The sequence below is a fragment of the Pseudorca crassidens genome, chromosome 8, assembly GCF_039906515.1.
Source record: "Pseudorca crassidens isolate mPseCra1 chromosome 8, mPseCra1.hap1, whole genome shotgun sequence".
Classification (NCBI taxonomy): domain Eukaryota; kingdom Metazoa; phylum Chordata; class Mammalia; order Artiodactyla; family Delphinidae; genus Pseudorca; species Pseudorca crassidens.
Window position 1 is genome coordinate 18,833,551 of NC_090303.1, and position 19,641 is coordinate 18,853,191.

Here is a 19,641-nt window from a genome sequence, read left to right on the forward strand (position 1 = left end):
AAACAAAAACATTAATTTGAAAAGATATATGCACCCCACTGTTCACAGCATTATTTATAATTGCCAAGATATGGAAGCAACCTAAGTATACATCAACAGATGAATGGCTAAAGAAGATGTGATATCTCCCTCCCTCCCCCCCACCCTCCGCCCCCACACACAATGGAATATTACTCAGACATAAAAACGAATGAAATTTTGCCATTTACAACATGGATGGACCTGGAGTGTATAATGCTAGGTGAAATAAGTCAGACAGAGAAAGACAAATACTGTATGTCATTTCTTATGTGTGGAATCTAAAAAAATAAAACAAACGAATGTAGCAAAACAGAAACAGACTCATACAGAACAAACTAGTGGTTACCAGCGGGGAGAGGAAAGGGGGGAGAGGCAAGATGGGGTAAGAGATTAAGAGGTACAAACTACTATGTATACAATAAGCTACAAGGATATACTGTACAGCACAGGGAATACAGCCAATACTTTATAATAACTTTAAATGCACTATAGTCTATAAAAATACTGAATCACTGTGTTGTACCCTGCAACTAATATAATATTTTAAATCAACTATATTTCAAAAAAAGCAAAAATAAATATATAAAAATAAATAAAATGAATTATATGTGTTTATTTGCTCTTGTATTCAGTATAGTTTAATCTTTATTTCTGAAATGATTTTAAGTTTCCAATACTTGTCTGAGGTAGTTCTGTCACCTTTATTTTCATATATTCCTATTTTTCCAAATACTTCACGTATGAGTTTCTGTACCTTTGATTTATATTGTTCTTCCACGCTTCTATCATTTTCTTATTTCATTTTAGCTTTTTTTTAATTTAGCTTATGGTTTTCATCTCTTTCGTGACCATGTCCTTCTTGTGTGCTTTCATCATCTGAAGGAACGTTATTCTGCTCCTTATATTTTTTCTTATAAGAACTTTGTATGGACATTGACCACAGTCTTTTCCAGTTGCTCCTATTTAAGTGAAATGAATTTTCCTTTTACTCTCACAAAGGGTGGCTGCCAATAATCATTTTTCTAGCCTCACAGCTCTAGAGCTCATTTTGTTCTTTTGGAATAAGGAATATGGCCTTAATACTTTCTAAATTATGCTCCTTAATACTTTCTAAACTATTTCTTACCCTCACCCATTTTTTTCTGCATTCCCGCTTTCCTTTGTCCCTATTTTCCTTTTTCTGCTCAATTTTGATCCTACTCCCAGTACTTTTTCCTCAGTGTGAAAGAAAGCTTAGTAGGAGAAGAAAAAGAAGGTGCAGCAGTGATTTATGTAGCCCATAAAGCCTACTATACTTACTCTATGGCCCTTGAGAAACCAATTTGCTAACCTCTACTCTAGAGTAACTTTTTCTCTGGAGGGTTCCTCCACATTCCATATAGTCTAGGTGGTGCTGTCAGTCACAGTGCACCATCACAGCAATGAGATGGGACCCAAGCAGGGTTAATAAATGGAGTCTTCCATAGAATTAATAAGCAGACATTAGAAGAGAGGTCTTTCTTTTAGGGTACTTGGCTATGGGTTTGTGAATCTCAGGCCGCTTGTGGACACTGCTTTTAGCCACATGGAGGAAGCCTATGTCCAAGGAGAGAAAAGAAGGCTCAGATTATGAAGGAAGTTGGGGTGATTCGAATTCTCTGAATCAAGCTGACACAGCTGCATCCCTGGACTTTCCAGTTCCATGAGCCGATAAATTCACTTTTCTGCTTGAGCTCATTTGAGGTAGACTCTGATATTGCAACCCCAAAAGCCCCAGGCTAACACAGTTGCATGCATGAAAACACATGTACATGGCCACTTAAAGGATTTTTCTCAAATTATTCACTCCTCTTGTTTTTCTTGGGGTTTTTTTGTTTTGTTTTTAGCTGGAAGAGGATTAAAGACAAAAAAGCTTAACAAGGGATGAAGGAGAAATTACTTTGTGAGCAATAGAATTCCTTAGCTAAGATTTTGTAAATTAGTCTATATGTTTTAAAAGTATGCAATAGAGACTTCCCTGGTGGTGCAGTGGTTAAGGCTCTGCCTGCCAATGCAGTGGACACAGGTTCAATCCCTGGTCCAGGAAGATCCCACATGCCACGGAGCAACTAAGCCCGTGTGCCACAACTACTGAGCCTGAGCCCTAGAGCCCACGAGCCACAGCTACTGAGCCCACATGCCACAACTACTGAAGCCCATGCATCTAGAGCCCATGCTCTGCAACAAGAGAAGCCACCACAATGAGAAGTCTGCCCACCACAATGAGGAGTAGCCCCTGCTCGCTGAAACTAGAGAAAGCCCACACGCAGCAACAAAGACCCAACACAGCCAAAAATAAATAATATTTTTTTTTTAAAGTATGCAATAGGGCTTCTCTGGTGGCGCAGTGGTTGAGAGTCCGCCTGCCGATGCAGGGGACGCGGGTTCATGCCCCGGTCCGGGAAGATCCCACATGCCGCGGAGCGGCTGGGCCCGTGAGCCATGGCCGCTGAGCCTGCACGTCCGAAGCCTGTGCTCCACAACGGGAGAGGCCACAACAGTGAGAGGCCCACGTACAGCAAAAAAAAAGTATGCAATAAATAAGTTCAACTTATGGTTTATAACTAAAATGAAGGGAATTAATTGGGTTAGTGAGAACAACTAACAGCACAAGGGCCAGTGCTGACACAGTTTGAATTTAAAAATATAAAAGACTATTTTGTGGAATGGAGCCTATCAGAATCATCAGTGGAGTTTTTAAAGAACAGATTTTGAAAGGCTATGCCAAGGAGCTACTGCAGTAACCCTGATAAATAGAAAAGTTTGGGAATGACTGATCTAATATGGGCACCTTAATCTTTTAAAAATTATGTATATATTTTGCTTACTTTAGGGTTTTTATTTTAATGATAAAGGTTCAAATTCCTTAGTTCTGTCATCTCCAAATATACATTCATACCACTACCAGGTGGTTTCACCAATGCTACGTAACAAGTTTTCAGCTGATTACACGTAGAGGTAATAAAGATTTGGGTAAATTTTGTAGATTTTTATACCAAGGTCAGGTCCCAAACAAAAATTAACAATCACTAGGGTATCAGAAAGGCACCGAGCAAACATGGAAGATTCGTTAAGAGGTTTTATGATACTATCAGAGCAACAGTCTCTTTATCTTGAATAAGAGAGTGAACCAAAATCTGACCCAGATAAATAATTTAGGAATGGCTTTAACTAGCTCCTGATGTGATTCTCCGGATACTAAAATCATTCGTGTGTAAGCATGACAGATGCGAAGCCCTTGGGCTCTTGAAAGCAACCTCTCTTCTCTCTTCATTAGAGTTGCTGAAAAGACCACCAGATGCTCTCTTAGACACTACAGCGACAAGAAGCCCAGGATGGCTGCAAACTCACCCTGCAAACCCCAAGGATGAAATAACGCTCAGTGGTTCCATGGAAAGGACCCAACTGGCCATCAGTGCCACCAAGTGGGAGTCTCTGAGCCACATCCACGAGGCAGGGCCCATTCAGTTCTGTTGGTAAGTGCACTGTAATCTGTCCACACAGAGTTCTGTTGTTCTGCTTCACGCCAGAAGAAAAATGTGTGAAAAAGAGGGCCAGCCAGGAAGATACAAACCCCTATTATTTTCTTTTGTGATTTTTTTTTAACAAAAGAACTCATTTCTGTACCTTTTTTCTTAAAGTCTCTGAAATCAAAGGGAGCTAGCTCTTGATACGGATGAGGGAGGGGATCAAAAGGATGCTAGTCATCCTGTGTTTTGGTTAATTTGTTCCAAAACAGTGAATGCACTTCTCCCAGGTTTGATCTTCTAAGAACTGAATTTGGCCATTTCCCAGACAGCTCTAGAAGTTGGCTAACAATCATAACTTGGGTCACAGGTTGGAAATCATTCTTTTTTTTTTTTTGGAAATAATTCTTTGAATAACCCTCCTGGCTTTCCCACACATCCTGTCCCCAACCACTTCCTATAAGCTCACGGTGACTTGCAGCAAAAGTTTTTCATTTACTTCTGCTGTTAACCCAGCCTAGAAAGAGGAACTCCTGCCAGGCCCTTTATAGTAGCAGCAGCAGCAGTAGTTACTAGCAACAACAACAACAAAAATTGACAAATACTATCACCTTTGATTTCACAGCAGTCCCATGAGGGAAGGTAAGTACTATGATCTTTTCTTTTTATAAATTTATTTATTTTATTTATTTATTTTTGGCTGCACTGGGTCTTCATTGCTGTGTGCGGGCTTTCTCTAGTTGCCCCAAGCGGGGGTTACTCTTCTCTTGCAGAGCACGGGCTCTAGGCGCTCGGGCTTCAGTAGTTGTGGCACACGGGCTCAGCAGTTGTGGCTCATGGGCTCTAGAGTGCAGGCTCAGTAGTTGTGGCTCGCGGGCTTTGTTGCTCCATGGCATGTGGGATCTTCCCGGACCAGGGCTCAAACCTGTGTCCCCTGCATTGGCAGGTGGATTCTTAACCACTGCGCCACCAGGGAAGCCCCCAGTACTATGATCTTCTGAGATTCAGAAAAGTGAATCTAGACAGGAAGAAAGCAGGCCCTTTAAATTCAAGTCTTTTAGCTGTAACTCAGTTCAAGGATGTGGACCCTGATGTTCAAAGAGGTTATATCACCTACCCAAGTTACCTCAACTAATTAGTCACAGACCCTGAAGCTGACTGGTTAAATAACTAGTAGAACCAGAGAAAACTACCTCTCAAATGTTACGAGGAGTCTGAACCTGCGTAGCTGGTGTTGCTTCCAAGGGCTTCCCATGGGAGATGCAATGGCTTCATTCTGTCACACTCTAGAGAGCTCACTGGCGACAGAATGGGGAAACGGATTTTAAATTGACATAAGAAAGAGATATCTAATATACTTGAGAAGTGGAGAGATGGTCATGCCCAGCCTAAAAATATAGGCCGTTCGAGGAGACCCAAGCCACCTCTGGGCTCAGAAAACATCTCAGGTCCCTTCCAGGCCCAAGGTTTCTGAGTCCCTGGAAAAGCGGGGAGGAAGAAGAGAGGCTTTGAAAGCAGACGTCATGATTCAGTGAGAATGATGGCTGCATTTTTACTCTGCAGGGTGAATAAAGAACAGATATTCCCTAATTTTCTGAGATCCAGGTAGGGCGATGAAGGAGAATGGAGTAAGAATTAATGCAATGAGAGCTGGAGACACAAAAGAATGAGGGGAACAAGCAAGTAGGGAGGAGAAGAAAAAAAAGGAACGCGTAAAATTTCCTCAGAGGGAACCATTTGAAAGGACACTGCATCTCAAACCCGATAATACCTGACAAACTCAACTTCAGGTATATTCCAGAGAAATAAAAAAAAAAGGTATCACCTAATTGAAAAAATTCAAAAACCTATTTTTAGTCCACTTCTTCATTCCTTCCATATAGAAATATTTAACCACGTATTGTGATTGCTGTTATGGGCTGGCGGAATTGTGTCCTCCAAAAAAGATATGTTGAAATCCTAACTCCTAGTACCTCAGCGTGAGACCTTACTTGGAAATAAGGTCTTTACAAGGGTAATCAAGTTAAAATGAGGTCATTAGGGTGGGCCTAATCCAATATGACCAGTGTCTTTATAAAAAGGGAAATGTGGGCATAGAGACAGAGACACACAGGGAGAATGCCACATGAAAATGAAGGCAGAGAAGACAGAACGCCAAGGACTGCTGGCAAGCCACGAGCAGCTAGGAGAGGGGTGTGAGACAGCTTCTCCTTCAAAGCCCTCACAGGAGCCAACCCTGCAGACACCTTGATCTTGGACTTCTAGCCTCCAGCACTATGAAACTGTAAATTTCCATTGTTCAAGCCACCCAGTTCCTGGTACTTTTGTTATGGTCTCCCTAGCAGACTAACAGAACTGGCTCTTCTGAGTTTCACCTTTCCTGGACACACACTTTCCAGTAAAGGTCTGGAGTGCTCTGAAATTATGAAGCTCAAAAGCAAGTTAGAGCAGGAACTAATCATAGAGGTCACTGAGTACAACTCTTGTTTCACAACAAGAAAATCAAAATCCAGGAAGGGTGAGTGACTTGCCCATGTTTTCACAGTGGCAGAACCATGACTAAAGCCCAGGCATCCTGAATTTTTTTTTAATAGATTTTGTTTACTTATTTATTTTTTGGCTGCGTTGGGTCTTCGTTGTTGTGCGCAGGCTTTCTCTAGTTGCGGCGAGCGGGGGCTACTCTTCGTTGCAGTGCGAGGGCTTCTCATTGCCGTGGCTTCTCTTGTTGCAGAGCACAGGATCTAGGCACGCAGGCTTCAGTAGTTGTGGCACGTGGGCTTCAGTAGTTGTGGCTCGCGGGCTCTAGAGCGCAGGCTCAGTAGTTGTGGTGCACAGACTTAGCTGCTCTACGACACGTAGAATCTTCCTGGACCAGGGCTCAAACCCGTGTCCCGTGCGTTGGCAGGCAGATTCTTAACCACTGTGCCACCAGGGATGCCCCAATGTCATCATTTTGATTTTATAAATAAGAAACAGGCTCAGAGAAGTTAGGTGTCTTGTCCAAGGTCACACAGCTAGGAAGTGGCAGAGTTAGGCTTTGAACCCAGCTGATATCCAGGTTGGCTCTTTCCACTACTTTGTATTTATACCGGGGTGTGCACGTCACTGCCTGCATGTGGGTTGTGACATTTGCTATTTTTTGGCTGTAATTGATTTCATCAGTGTAATTGCATGACTTTTACTTTATGACATCTTTATCCAACCCTCCATCCCTTACGGCCATGTCTGGCTTTTTTTATAAATTGTGGCAAAATATTCATAACCTAAAACTTACCATTTAACCATTTTAAGTGCACAGTTCTCTGGCATTAAGGGCATTCTCATTATTGTACAACCATTCACTGCTATCCATCTCCAGAACGTTTTCATCACCCCTGAAAAAATACAGGATGTTTCCCGCGTTGCTGTGTCATCCTTGCACACGGGCCACACTACTTGTCTCTGTATTATTCCATGTGCTGCCCAAGTGAGCACAGCGGGCGTGCGACTCAGCCGCTGGTTTTCTAATTCTTGGCTCCTCTCCAATTTTTCTTTCTTCTTTTTCTTTCTGTGACCTGCTGCCTGCTGCTCAGTAATGAAACGGACTGTCCTATTCATACATGTGCCTGTTCAGAGTCCCGAGCCAGACGAAGGAGAAAGCAATGTGATTGTCTGTAAAATGGCCTGGCTTGGACCCTGCCTCACCAATCCCCAGGAGCAAACAAGGAACGAGGAAAAGATTCGCAAACTGCCTAATTCAAATCTGAATCAGTTAGTGACTCTGATTTGCTCTACTTTGGGATCACTGGGGTGAGACTCCGAGCGCTGCCCAGTGCTAGGCTGGAGGAAGAGATGGGGTTCATCAGGTCTGTGCCCCCCTTGATTCACAGGTAAGACCAGTGAGGATCCAACAGGCAGGACTCGGGACCCTACCCAGAGCTCCCTCCATCTTGACATCTGCGGGCAAGTCTCACCCAATACCCTCCCTTTTCCTCTTAAGTCTATTTGAAAGCCTTTCTCTCCCTAAAAGCCTCAAGCCCCATCAGCTTCTCACACAGGCCATTGACCCCTCTGCCCCACAGGCCCAGTGCTAGGGTGCTACGAGAAGACCTTAAAAAAAATGGCACTGTCGTGGATGCTGTGTTTTCCTAACTAGATCTCCACGTCAGGACAACAGGGTTGTTTCCCCAGCTACTGGGAACATCGTTGACTAAAGCCCTCAGCTGCTGGCTCTCTCTGGACAGCCCCCTCCCAGGGCAGATGGCAGCCTGCCTCCAGCGACCGGCACCCCAAACCGGACAGCATGAGGACCATCCTTGCTCCGAGCTCTCTATGCGGCTGCTGAGTCCAGCCTCTGTCCAGTGTGGCTCCTTCCCCTCCCCCATGGGTGCTAGCCCAGCATCTCCTCGAATAAACCTCCCGCACACTAATCACTCATCAGAGCCTGCCACCAGAAGCCAACCGGCCACAGCCCCGAAATAAAAACGAGGAGGTTTTAGCTAATAAACGTTTAAAGGACAGTTTACAGATGCCACTTAAGTCAACTCCATTAATTATTCCCTTTCGTATTATGAGCATCTAAAGTGTCATTACCTCGAATAATAATCTGTAGGTTACAAGTTCTCAGTTTACGTAAATTCCCAGCCTCTATGTAGTAGTTGCAGAGAAATCTTAGCTAATGGTAAATTACGATTTATTGATTTATTGATTTATTTTGGCTTGCAGGATCCTAGTTCCCCAACCAGGACCACTGCAGTGAAAGCACCAAGTGCTAACCACTGGACCACCAGGGAATTCCAAATAATGGTAAATTAAAGGCAGAACTTACAGCCAAATACTTTCAAAGACAAAATTATTAGACTGAACAATATGAAATTGCTAATGTGTGACTGCTCTGGGGGTCTGTAAAAATGGCAGTTTCCTATGGTTCAACGTAATATCCTGTCAAAAATGTTTACCAAAAAATTATATTTAATTTGGGATGTAGATGTATTCTAACGAGTTTGCCTTCCAACAGGAAGCATGTACGAGCTATGAAGATGTTAAAAATGGCCTTGCCCTTTGGAATATAGATGCTACAAGCAGAACATAGAGATGAAAGTCAAGATAATGCCAAGATCTGGGGGCAAAGAAAGGAAACTGACCCACAGACCTACGTGTCACTCTATGACTCATGGTCCAGTTTGAAGTACTCACTGCCTCTCGGGGTTTCATCCTCACTACCACCTCCCATGTCCTCTCTCCATTTTCTCCTTTCCCTTTCTATTCTCACTCTCTCTGCTAGAGGCCTTCCTTGTCTGCAGGAAAGCATGGCAAGGAGAAGAACCTATGGTTTAAGGGGAGGAAACACATTTTGCGCTAGTCTCTCTCCTTTCCATGAAAGGCTTTTTCATGATGATACCAACATTGAGTTTCCTATGTTCATTACCCTTTCAGGCCCTTATGACAATTCCCCAAATCTCTACAAATAAATGAGCTGATTCACTTCTCCAAAAATGCTTTGTCCCCACAAATACTTATTCATGGGAGGAGGCTCTGGGGTTAGTCTGTTCCTCTCAGACTATTTTGTTTATTGATTACTTTATTGTGCTGAATCGACATTAGTAAGCATTTGGGCCTCTGATTTATACTTTATGCAACTTTGAAAGTCTAATGATTGGTACAGAGAACTCAAGGCTCTTGCGATGTGGGTTCCCATCACCATGCTTACCCGAACCTGGACCAGCTGCCTCCCCTTCTCCCTCACCCCATGTGGGGTGCCCATGAGAGTGCAGGGATCAAGGGGCACAGGGCCAAGAGGCTCTCATCTGCCCAGGACACCCTCCAGGACCTGGTGGGGGCACCCTGAGGCTGGGCGAGCCAGGCCAGAGGAAGAGGAACAGGATAGAGGCCTAGGCCTGATCCTTGAGAAACTAAAATCTTGTAGGCAGGAGCATTCAACAAGAAAACCTACACCTGCTATCAGTAAGTAGGTGAGGTCCTTTAAAAAAAATATGAGTCTGCAAGTGTGAAGGCAATGATTGGTGGAAAGTGGGGCATCAAGAAGGAAACTATACACACACACACACATACACACACACACACACACACACACACACCATTCCAATCGCACAACCCAAATAATCCCACAAGTATTTAACTGCTGTAAATATTTCTTTAATGTTGAATCATTATGTTGTATACCTGAAACTAATAGAATGTTGTATGTCAAATATACTTCAATAAAAAAATAAAATTTCTAAAAACTTCTCTCATTTCGTTTTACTTGGAGTTAGCAGAAAAAAAGTGAACGGAAACTAGAGGAGTGGCTGAATTTTATACATACATATATATATGTATATATATATATATTTCTTCAAAACAAGACCTATTAGTTACTAAGGAACACTTCAAAAAGATTACGAAAATATGAGTCTGACGTTAAGGTTAATGGGTATTTTTTTAAGCTTATGCTTCTTCACGTCCATAAGTTTAAGTTTCCAGATGCTGAGCTTAAATGACTGTCCAATCAAAATCCAAAGTCCTCAGGCTCCCTGACTTCAGACTATATGACAAAGCTACAGTCATCAAAACAGTATGGTACTGGCACAAAAACAGAAATATAGATCAGTGGAACAGGATAGAAAGTCCACAGATAAACCCACACATCTGTGTTCACCTAACCTATGACAAAAGAGGCAAGAATATACAATGGAGAAAAGACAGTCTCTTCAATAAGTGGTCCTGGGAAAACTGAACAGCTACATGTAAAAGAATGAAATTAGAACATTCTCTAACACTATACACAAAAATAAACTCAGAATGGATTAAAGATCTAAATGTAAGACCTGATACTATAAAACTCTAAGAGGAAAACATAGGCAGAACACTCTCTGACATAAATCACAGCAACATCTTTTTTGATCCACCTCCTAATGCAAATAACAAAAATAAACAAATGGGACCTAATTAAACTTCAAAGCTTTTGCACAGCAAAGGAAGCCATAAACAAAATAACAAGACAACCCACAGAATGGGAGAAATATCTGCAAACGAAGCTACTGACAAGGGATTAATCTCCAAAATATACAAACAGCTCATGTACTCAATATCAAAAAAAAAAAAAATCAAATCAAAAAATCGGCAGAAAATCTAAACAGACATTGCTCCAAAGAAGACATACAGATGGCCAAGAGGCACATGAAAAGATGCTCGACATCACTAATTATTAGAGAACTGCAAATCGAAACTACTATGAGGTATCACCTCACATCAGTCAGAATGGCCATCATCAAAAAATCTACAGGGCTTCCCTGGTAGCGCAGTGGTTGAGAGTCCGCCTGCCGATGCAGGGGACACGGGTTCGTGCCCCGGTCCGGGAAGATCCCACATGCCGCGGAGCGGCTACGCCCGTGAGCCATGGCCGCTAAGCCTGCGCGGCCGGAGCCTGTGCTCCACCACGGGAGAGGCCACAACAGTGAGAGGCCTGCGTACTGAAAAAAAAAAAAAAAAAAATCTACAAACCACTGATGCTGGAGAGGGTGTTGAGAAAAGAGAACCCTCCTACACTGTTGGTGGGAATGTAAACTGGTAACAGCCACTGTGGAGAATGGGATGGAGGTTCCTTAAAAAATTAAAAATAGAGCTACCATATGATCCAGCAATCCCACTCCTGGGCATATATCCAGAGAAAACCATAATTCAAAAAGATACATGTACCCCAGGGACTTCCCTGGTGGCGCAGTGGTTAAGAATCCACCTGCCAATGCAGGGCACACGGGTTCAAGCCCTGGTGCAGGAAGATCCCACATGCCACAGAGCAAGTAAACCTGTGTGCCACAACTACTGAGCCTGCGCTCTAGAGCCCGCGAGCCACAGCTACTGAGCCTGCACATGCTCCGCAACAAGAGAAGCCACCACAATGAGAAGCCTATACACTGCAACGAAGAGTAGCCCATGCTCATCACAACTAGAGAAAGGCTGCACGCAGCAATGAAGACCCAATGCAGCCATAAATAAATAGATAAATAGATAAATAAATAAAAGATAAGGTAAGATACGTGCACCCCAATGTTCATTGCAGCACTATTTACAATAGCCAGGACATGGAAGCAACCTAAGTATCTATGGACAGAGGAATGGATAAAGAAGATGTGATACGCATATACAATGGAATATCACTCAGCCATAAAAAATGAATGAAATAATGCCATTTGCAGCAACATGGATGGACCTAGAGATTGTCATACTTAGTGAAGTAAGTCAGACAAAGAAAGACAAATATCATATGATATCGCTTATATATGGACTCTAAAAAACGGTACAAATGAACCTATTTACAAAACAGAAATAGAGTCAGAGATGTAGAAAACAAAGTTAAGGCTACCAATGGGGAATGGTGGGTGGAGGATAAATTGGGAGATTGGGACTGACATATACACACTACTATATATAAAATAGAAAGCTAATAAGGACCTACTGTATAGCACAGGGAACTCTACTCAATACTCTGTAATGACCTATATGGGAACAGAATCTAAAAAAGAGTAGATATATGTATATGTATAACTGACTCACTTTGCTTACCGCAGAAGCTAACACAACATTGTAAATCAACTATACTCCAATAAACATTAACTTAAAAAATAAAAAATATAAAATAGACAATAAATATAAGCTTTGACATGAGAACAAAAAAACAAATCCAAAGTCACCAATACTATGTTAAAAACCACAAAATCATATTTCTTTTTTTTTTTTTTTTTTTTTGAGAGGGAAAGAGAAACAATGAGAACAAAATTTACACCTAAATTTATTCTCTGGGTGATTCTTCAAAAAAATTATTAGGGAAAAGCTGATATGTAAAGAAAATATGCTACAAAAATGGCAAACCACTTTCAGGAATAAAAAAGCACACTCAACACAGGCAAATGTGTATACCGAGTACCCATTACAAGTTCAAACAGATTGTATCGACAGATTGTATTGCTATTTAATTCAGAGGGTGTATCACTATTTCTTATATACACTAACTGCTCAAAATCTGACTTGCTTCATATTCAGACCATGACTTTCTTGTAGAGTGTTTCCTTTTATTTCTCAGAATATCTAGTGGCCATTCTTTTTCTTGTTGTGGAGGGAGAAAAAAAAGACTTCTGCCACCATCTCATTGATCGAAGGCTGTGGTGAGACTTCTAGATCCTAATCACAAGACTTGTGTTATATTACCCACTTTCTTCCTGAAAACTGTTTCCATGGAGCCCTCTGACTTTCTGTTCTAATTTAGACTCACTGCTGTCTAGGTGTGCGACGCAACTGTCATTGTCTTGGGATGTCATGTCACTGTCCTCCTAGACTGGTTTCTTGGAGCCCATGTTTTTCTCTTTCTTGGGTTCCTTTTCTGCTTGGCTCTAGTACAGCGCTGAGTAGCTGTTCTAGAAAAAGGATAGAGAAGACAATCTTTCAGAGTCCTTGCCTGTGTCTGAAGGTATTTTTAGGCTTCGCCTAGCTGGGGTATATTTATATGTTCAAATCATTTCCCTCAGAACCTGGAACTTGGTGCTCCCTTTTCTTTAACGTCCAGTGTTGCTGATTGGAGTCTTCTGAGCCATTGTGGCTTTAGTCAGGCGATTTTATGTTTTCTTTCTGAAAACTTTAAGGATACTCTTTTTTATCCCTGTAGGGCAGAAGTGTCACCAATATGTATCGAGATGGGCCCTTTCAATCTGAAGACCAAGTCATTTCTCTCTTTTGAGAAAAGTCACATCCTCTCTCCGTGTTCTCTTTCCGTCTTCTGAGATTCCTATTAGAGGAATTGGAGGGCAAACTGCTTCGATCTTTTCCCAACCTTCTTTTATCTCTTTTGACATCATGTCTCTAAGTTTCAGAAGATTTCTTTTTTCAACTTTATCTTCCAGATTTCGAATTCAGTCCTTGGCTGCATCTATTTTATTTTTCAGACTTTTGTGGAATTTTGAAAATTTTTTTGGCCACATCACACAGCATGTGGGGTCTTAGTTCCCTGACCAGGGATCAAAACCACACCGCCTGCAGTGGAAACATGGAGTCCTAACCACTGAACCGCCAGGGAAGTCCCTGAAATTAATTTTGATAATCATATTGTCAAGATTTCAATTTCAAGAATTCTAGTTTTCTGACTATCCCTTTCAATGGCAACTTGCTTTCAGTTTATGGATATAATGTCCTCTTGAATCTCTCCCATCTCTACTGAGACCACCTCAAAAGTTCTCTTCCTCCCCAGCATTATCTCGTTTTCCCCTAGCAGAAGGTTGTTCTGCTTCTTCACGGTTCAACTCCTCCTTTGCACTGATGGTTCCCTTTAATTACCTGGTTATCTTTAGCCTTACACATTGACAAATGGACAGCCAGTTTGTCCTGGGCTTCCCCTGAGCTGTGTTTTGAGTAGTATTTTGCACGAGGTGAGGACTAGGGATTGGGAAAGTCTGGGTGAAGCATCCCAGGTTGATTTACGTGTGTTTTGTGTTTATCCCCTCCTTCAACTGTGCGTCCTGTTAATAATAGGTACTGTACGGGGCTCCAGGTAAGTGTCACTGCAGTAGGGCCTCTATTTTAATACTGTTCCTAACACTTCATTGCAGATTTGCATAAGTAAGCAAATCACAGTCAAGACCAAGAAGTTACCATGACTAGGAAAAGAATGTCATGCTGGGGATAAAAGAGAGAGAGAGATGAAAATGGAAGGTTTAGAGTACGTGTAAGATGACTGACAAAGGGTTTTTAATGGAGGGAGAGAGAGGCCAGTCTGATGGCAAATGAGAACACTACCACTCCCACCATCTGCTGCTACCTTCCCTAAGAGAGACTTGAAGACTCACTTCCATTTTTTACTTGCCTCTCCAAGGAACAGAAATATCTGCTCCTGCCTCTTCACGGGGTCCTGCAGAACTGAGAGAGAAGCTGTGAAGCAATCGGAAAGAAAGGAGGCCCTACTGTTCAGGGTCCAAGGACCCAGCACAGCCCTGGCAGGCTGCTCGTGCTCTGGCTCAGCGCCCACGTGGGCGGCTGCACTATTGCTCAACATCACCATGAGGAGGCCACGTCCCTTCCTAGCTGACCTTCGATGTAACATCTCTGTTGCTTAGCCAACTCTGATTAGGACAGCAACTTTGATAAGCTTCACACGCTATCAGAACTTTTTCTTTTAAGGTTACTGCTCATGGAAATTTTCAAACATATTCAAAAGTAAGGAGAACAGATAATGAATTCTCGAGTGCCTATCACCCAGTGTCTTAGTTCATTTGGGCTACTGTAACAGAAGAGCATAGACTGGGTGGCTTACAAACAACAGAAAGGTATTTCTCACAGTTATGGTAGCTGGAGGTCAAGATCAGGGTGCAAGAACTGTTGAGTTCTGGGACTTCCCTGGTGGCACAGTGGTTAAGAGTCCACCTGCCAAGGCAGGAGACACGGGTTCAAGCCCTGGTCTGGGAAGATCTCACATGCCGTGAAGCAACTAAGCCCGTGTGCCACAACTACTGAAGCCCACATGCCTAGAGCCCGTGCTTCGCAACAATAGAAGCCACCACAATGAGAAGCCCACGCACCGCAATGAAGAGTAGCCCCCACTTGCCACAGCTAGAGAGAGCCCACTCACAGCAACAAATATCCAAGGCAGCCAAAAATTAATTAATTAATTAAAAAAAATAAGAATGGTTGAGTTCTGGTGAAAGCCCTCTTCCTGGTTCACAGACAGTCCTCTTCTCGCTGTAACCTCACATAGGGGAAGGGAAGGGGCTAGGGAGCTCTGTGTGGTCTCTTTTATAAGGGCACTAATCCCATTTAGGAGGGATCCACCCTCATAACCTAATTACCTTCCAAAGGCCCAATCTCCTAAAACCATCACACTGGGGGGTTAACATTTCAGCATATGAATTTCAGGTGGATACAAACATTCCATCTATAGTGTTGGGAGGAGGAAATTCCCCCTCTACCCCTCTTGAGTTCTTGTGGCTGGACTAATAAAATTGGCACAAGACAGATTAAGAGAAAAGAAACTAATTTTAATTGTGTGCACAGAGGTCTCATAGAAATGGAACCTAAGAAGTAGCCAAAGTAGGCAGCTTTTATACTTTTTAGACAAAGAAGCAACAAATTTGTGAGGAATTGACACAACAAAGAAACTTGGGTTTGAGGTGCTCAATTAGTGAAAAATCTAAACAGAGTTTGGGCTTGGGGTAGTAAATTAAAGAAGTAACAAGATTTACTTTTACAGGCTTCTGGGCCCAAACTCCCTACCTCTGGAAATAAGGGTGTCCTTCTACCTGCAGGTGTAAGGAGTACACCTTTCACATGAGAGATTGATCTCCTGCTTTGGAGGAGACAGCAGAGGGTCACAGTGTCCCTCTTGCATTGGCCATTTCTTAAATAACTTTCATTCAAAATTATCAGTATGCCATTGAGGCACATCTTGGGGCCACCTACTAGGCCCCAATAACAGCATCCAACTTCAACAACTATATCAACATTTTGCCAATTTAAGAACCTGCTTTTGGGGTGGGGATGGGGGAAACAAAGAACCTACTTTTAAGAAGGACTCATTTTTCAAAATGAGACTCTCCTTTTTCATAAGCATGCATCCAAGCTCCACTCCTGGAAATCCTATGATCAAGCCCAAGAAAACACAGTTTTAAAGTGCTTCATAAGTGATTCTGATGCCCACAGAAAATTGAGAGCCATTGCTGTAGTGAAATGAGAACAAGAGTATGACTCTAGGATATACACGGCACTCAAACATCTTTGATAAATAAGAGAAGACCCAGGAGACATAAAAGAAAAATGGTTACATCACTCTATATAAAAAAATGTAAATGGCAGTATAACAAAAGATCACAAGAGAAAAGGAAGACAAATAATAGGATGAGAGACATATTTTCAACACAGATAATATCCTTAATTCATGGAGATTTCTTATAAATTAGTAATATTTGTTTATTCAAAATAGCAGTATTTGTAAAATCCCATAGACAAAAGCTGTGAACAAACACAGACTGTTCAGATGTAGAAGAGTCCGAAAATGGCCAATAAATCTACGTATAGATGCACTGTCTCTTTAAAGATCAGGAAAACGCAAATTAAAATAATAAGAAACCGTTTCCACCCATCAAATTAGCCAAAATTGAGATGATTCCTTATCTCCCAATGTTGGTAAGGTTTGGAGAAGAAGGTTACTCTGTTCGCTAATTAATAGGACTATAAATTGCTGCAAACTTTTTAGATAGTAACCAGACACCATGATTTAAAATGTGTAATGCCGTGGAACAACTAAGCCCGTGTGCCACAACTACTGAGCCTGTGCTCTAGAGCCCGTGAGCCACAACTACTGAAGCCCGCGCACCTACAGCCCGTGCTCCACAACAAGAGAAGCCACCGCAATGAGAAGCCCGCGCACCGCAACGAAGAGTAGCCCCTGCTCGTTGCAACTAGAGAAAGCCCGTGTGCAGCAAAGAAGACCCAACGCAGCCAAAAATAAAATAAAATAAATAAATTTTAAAAATAAATAAATAAAATAAAACGTGTAATGCACACACTCTTGAACCCAAAAATCCTACTTGGGGGCATCCAGCCAGGAGAAATAAAAGTACAAGTATATTAAGACCTACGTTTCATAATAGCATCTACAGCTAACATTTACTGAGGACCTACTATGTGCTGAGAGCTGTGCTAAGTGAATTACAAAGGATGCTTTAATTTATCTGCATGACAACTTTATGAGATAGTTCCCATTATCTCAGAAAAAGACTAAAATTTAGCAAACTTAAATATGTTGCCAAAGGTTTAAAAGAAATGTGCTACTAAATGTTGGAGTTGGGGGCTTCCCTGGTGGCGCAGTGGTTGAGAGTCCACCTGCCGATGCAGGGGACACGGGTTCGTGCTCCGGTCCAGGAAGATCCCACATGCCGCGGAGCGGCTGGGCCCGTGAGCCATGGCCGCTGAGCCTGCGCGTCCAGAGCCTGTGCTCCGCAACGGGAGAGGCCACAAGAGTGAGAGGCCCACGTACCGCAAAAAAAAAAAAAAAAAAAGGTGGAGTTGGAACTTGAAACCGGTAAACATGACTGCAGAGTTCACGCTCTTGGCCATTGCAATGTGCTGCCAAACCGGAAACAAATAACGAAAAAAAAAAACTAACCCCAATGCCCTGGAGAGAGGAACAGTCTTTCCAATGAGCTCAACCATTAGAAACGCAAAATGTCCCACTTTGGTATCACAATTAAAATCCACTTTGGGGGCAGGGAAGTTGGAACAAATATATTTTCCATAGACACAGAAAGAAGAAGTTGTGATGAGGAAGGAAGAGACAAGTATGAAAGTCTTCGTGGATGGGAAGAAATTTCCCTGCAAGGCAACCTCAACTTCTCCCTGTAAATGCCTGGTTAGACTTCTAACCAGGCCACGGGCAAGATGCATTTCCCCCAACTGCCCTTCAGAAGCAGCTGTGCTGGCCTCACCCCAGCTGGCCCTCCCAAGGAAAAGGGTTGAGTGTATGAGCAACTTTTTTAATTGGCACATGAATGCTGAGTATGAGGATTCTCAGGGCACTGGAAGCATGGCCTCAATTTTCCTGGAAAATGACCACTTGTTTGTTTCATCTCCTTGGAATGTGCAGAGGAGGTCATGAATACTCTGTCTTTACCAAGCCCCTGGCTGACCCTGCCCTGAGACCTTAACCCCTGGTGGAAAGGAGACAAGCTTCTTACTAACGGCAGGGTCACTGCCCCCAGCCTCTGGGTTTCAGGGCTGATTCTCCAAAGCTACTTCCTTCTAGGTTTTATGTCCAGAATGTGGGAAAAGATTCCACAGATAAACCATGCGCCAGAGCTGTAGCTCTGGGTCCAGAGTACCTAGAAGCACTAAACTATGCTTTAAAATAGAATTATTTAAAACAATGATCAGTATAAACAAGTCGCAAGGACCAGTGCAGTGTGTTATAAAGCAGTATTATATTAATCCAATTCTGTGCACCTGAAACCAATAACAAATAATATAAAATAAACAAGTAGTAAGTATTAGCCTGATAATCTATTTAAGAGACTGTGACAACCACGGTCCCAGAGTTGTTGTTTTTTGCTTATCATCAACTGTTATTGATAGCTACTTAACCTAACCTTGTTCTCTCTTCAGACTCACGGGAGTAAACACGCCTCTAACTGGTCCAAACCCCTGCCTTACGGTGAAAACCTTTGAAGCGTATTTACTGCTCAAGCCCCAATAATGTGGTATTTCCAGACAGACTCCCCCCACACCAAAGTCCTTGTAAAAGTTCCTATTAAGTTCTTCCTTTTCTTGTAGGAAAAGGTGGCTCATTACCAGCCTGTCCGAGAAGGTATGATGCTGCTCCCGTGATATGCCCAAGAGCCCTGAGTACCCTGAATGACACACATCTTCCCAACCTTTGACCAAAACAGAATGAGAAGAGATTGGCCTGCAGCATTAGCTAGGTGAGAAGTGCCCAGATTCGGGGCGGAATACTATTTGGGTTCAGATCCCAGCTCTGCCACTTAACTAGCTATGTGAACCTGGACAAGATACTTCACTTCCCTGTGCCTTGGTTGTACCATCTATAAAATGGGTTTCTCCTTCACAGATTTAAGGAACAACTGAGAAATTGTATGTAAAACATATAGCACTATGACTACGCAGAGGAAACCCTCAGTAAACGTTATTTTTAATTGTTTTTCTCTCAACTCTTTCTTCATCTAGAAAATCTGAAGCGACTGTATTTCTCCACTTCTTAGGGTTGTCAGGAGAATTAAATGAGATGATGCATGTACTTTTCAATGCCTAGCACATGGTAAGTAAGTCATCAATAAATGTGAGTGGCTCATTTTAAATTTTATACTTTTTATTTCAATTTCTGCTTGAATCAAGTACTTAGAAATTAGAACACAACTGATTTCCCTATTAAGATTCGCAGGTTTACTGCAGTGTTATAGTCAGTCCTTTTTTTCTTTTCTTTCCTTCTTTTTTTTTTTTTCTTGAGCAAACCTTGACACTGTGAAATGCTAGCCCAGTGATCTCAAGAAATAGCAGAATCTCTGGTTTCCTAACTGTGTAATCAAATAAAAATGTCTTCCTTTTAGAGTATTAAGATTTCCATAGGGTAATGAATGAAACATGCTTTGTAAGCAATAAAACAACG

General features: G+C 42.3%; 1 long non-coding RNA gene and 1 pseudogene across 1 annotated transcript; one reads left to right on the forward strand and one right to left on the reverse strand.

The window, feature by feature from the left end:
* The first annotated feature begins 3,580 nt into the window (after positions 1–3,580).
* Positions 3,581–9,678, forward strand: LOC137228882 (uncharacterized). Its single transcript, XR_010945395.1, has 3 exons — positions 3,581–4,148; positions 7,079–8,291; positions 8,503–9,678. It is a non-coding gene; the product is annotated as an uncharacterized lncRNA (long non-coding RNA).
* On the reverse strand, positions 6,885–6,980 carry LOC137229630 (U6 spliceosomal RNA; annotated as a pseudogene).
* Positions 9,679–19,641: the final 9,963 nt, after the last annotated feature.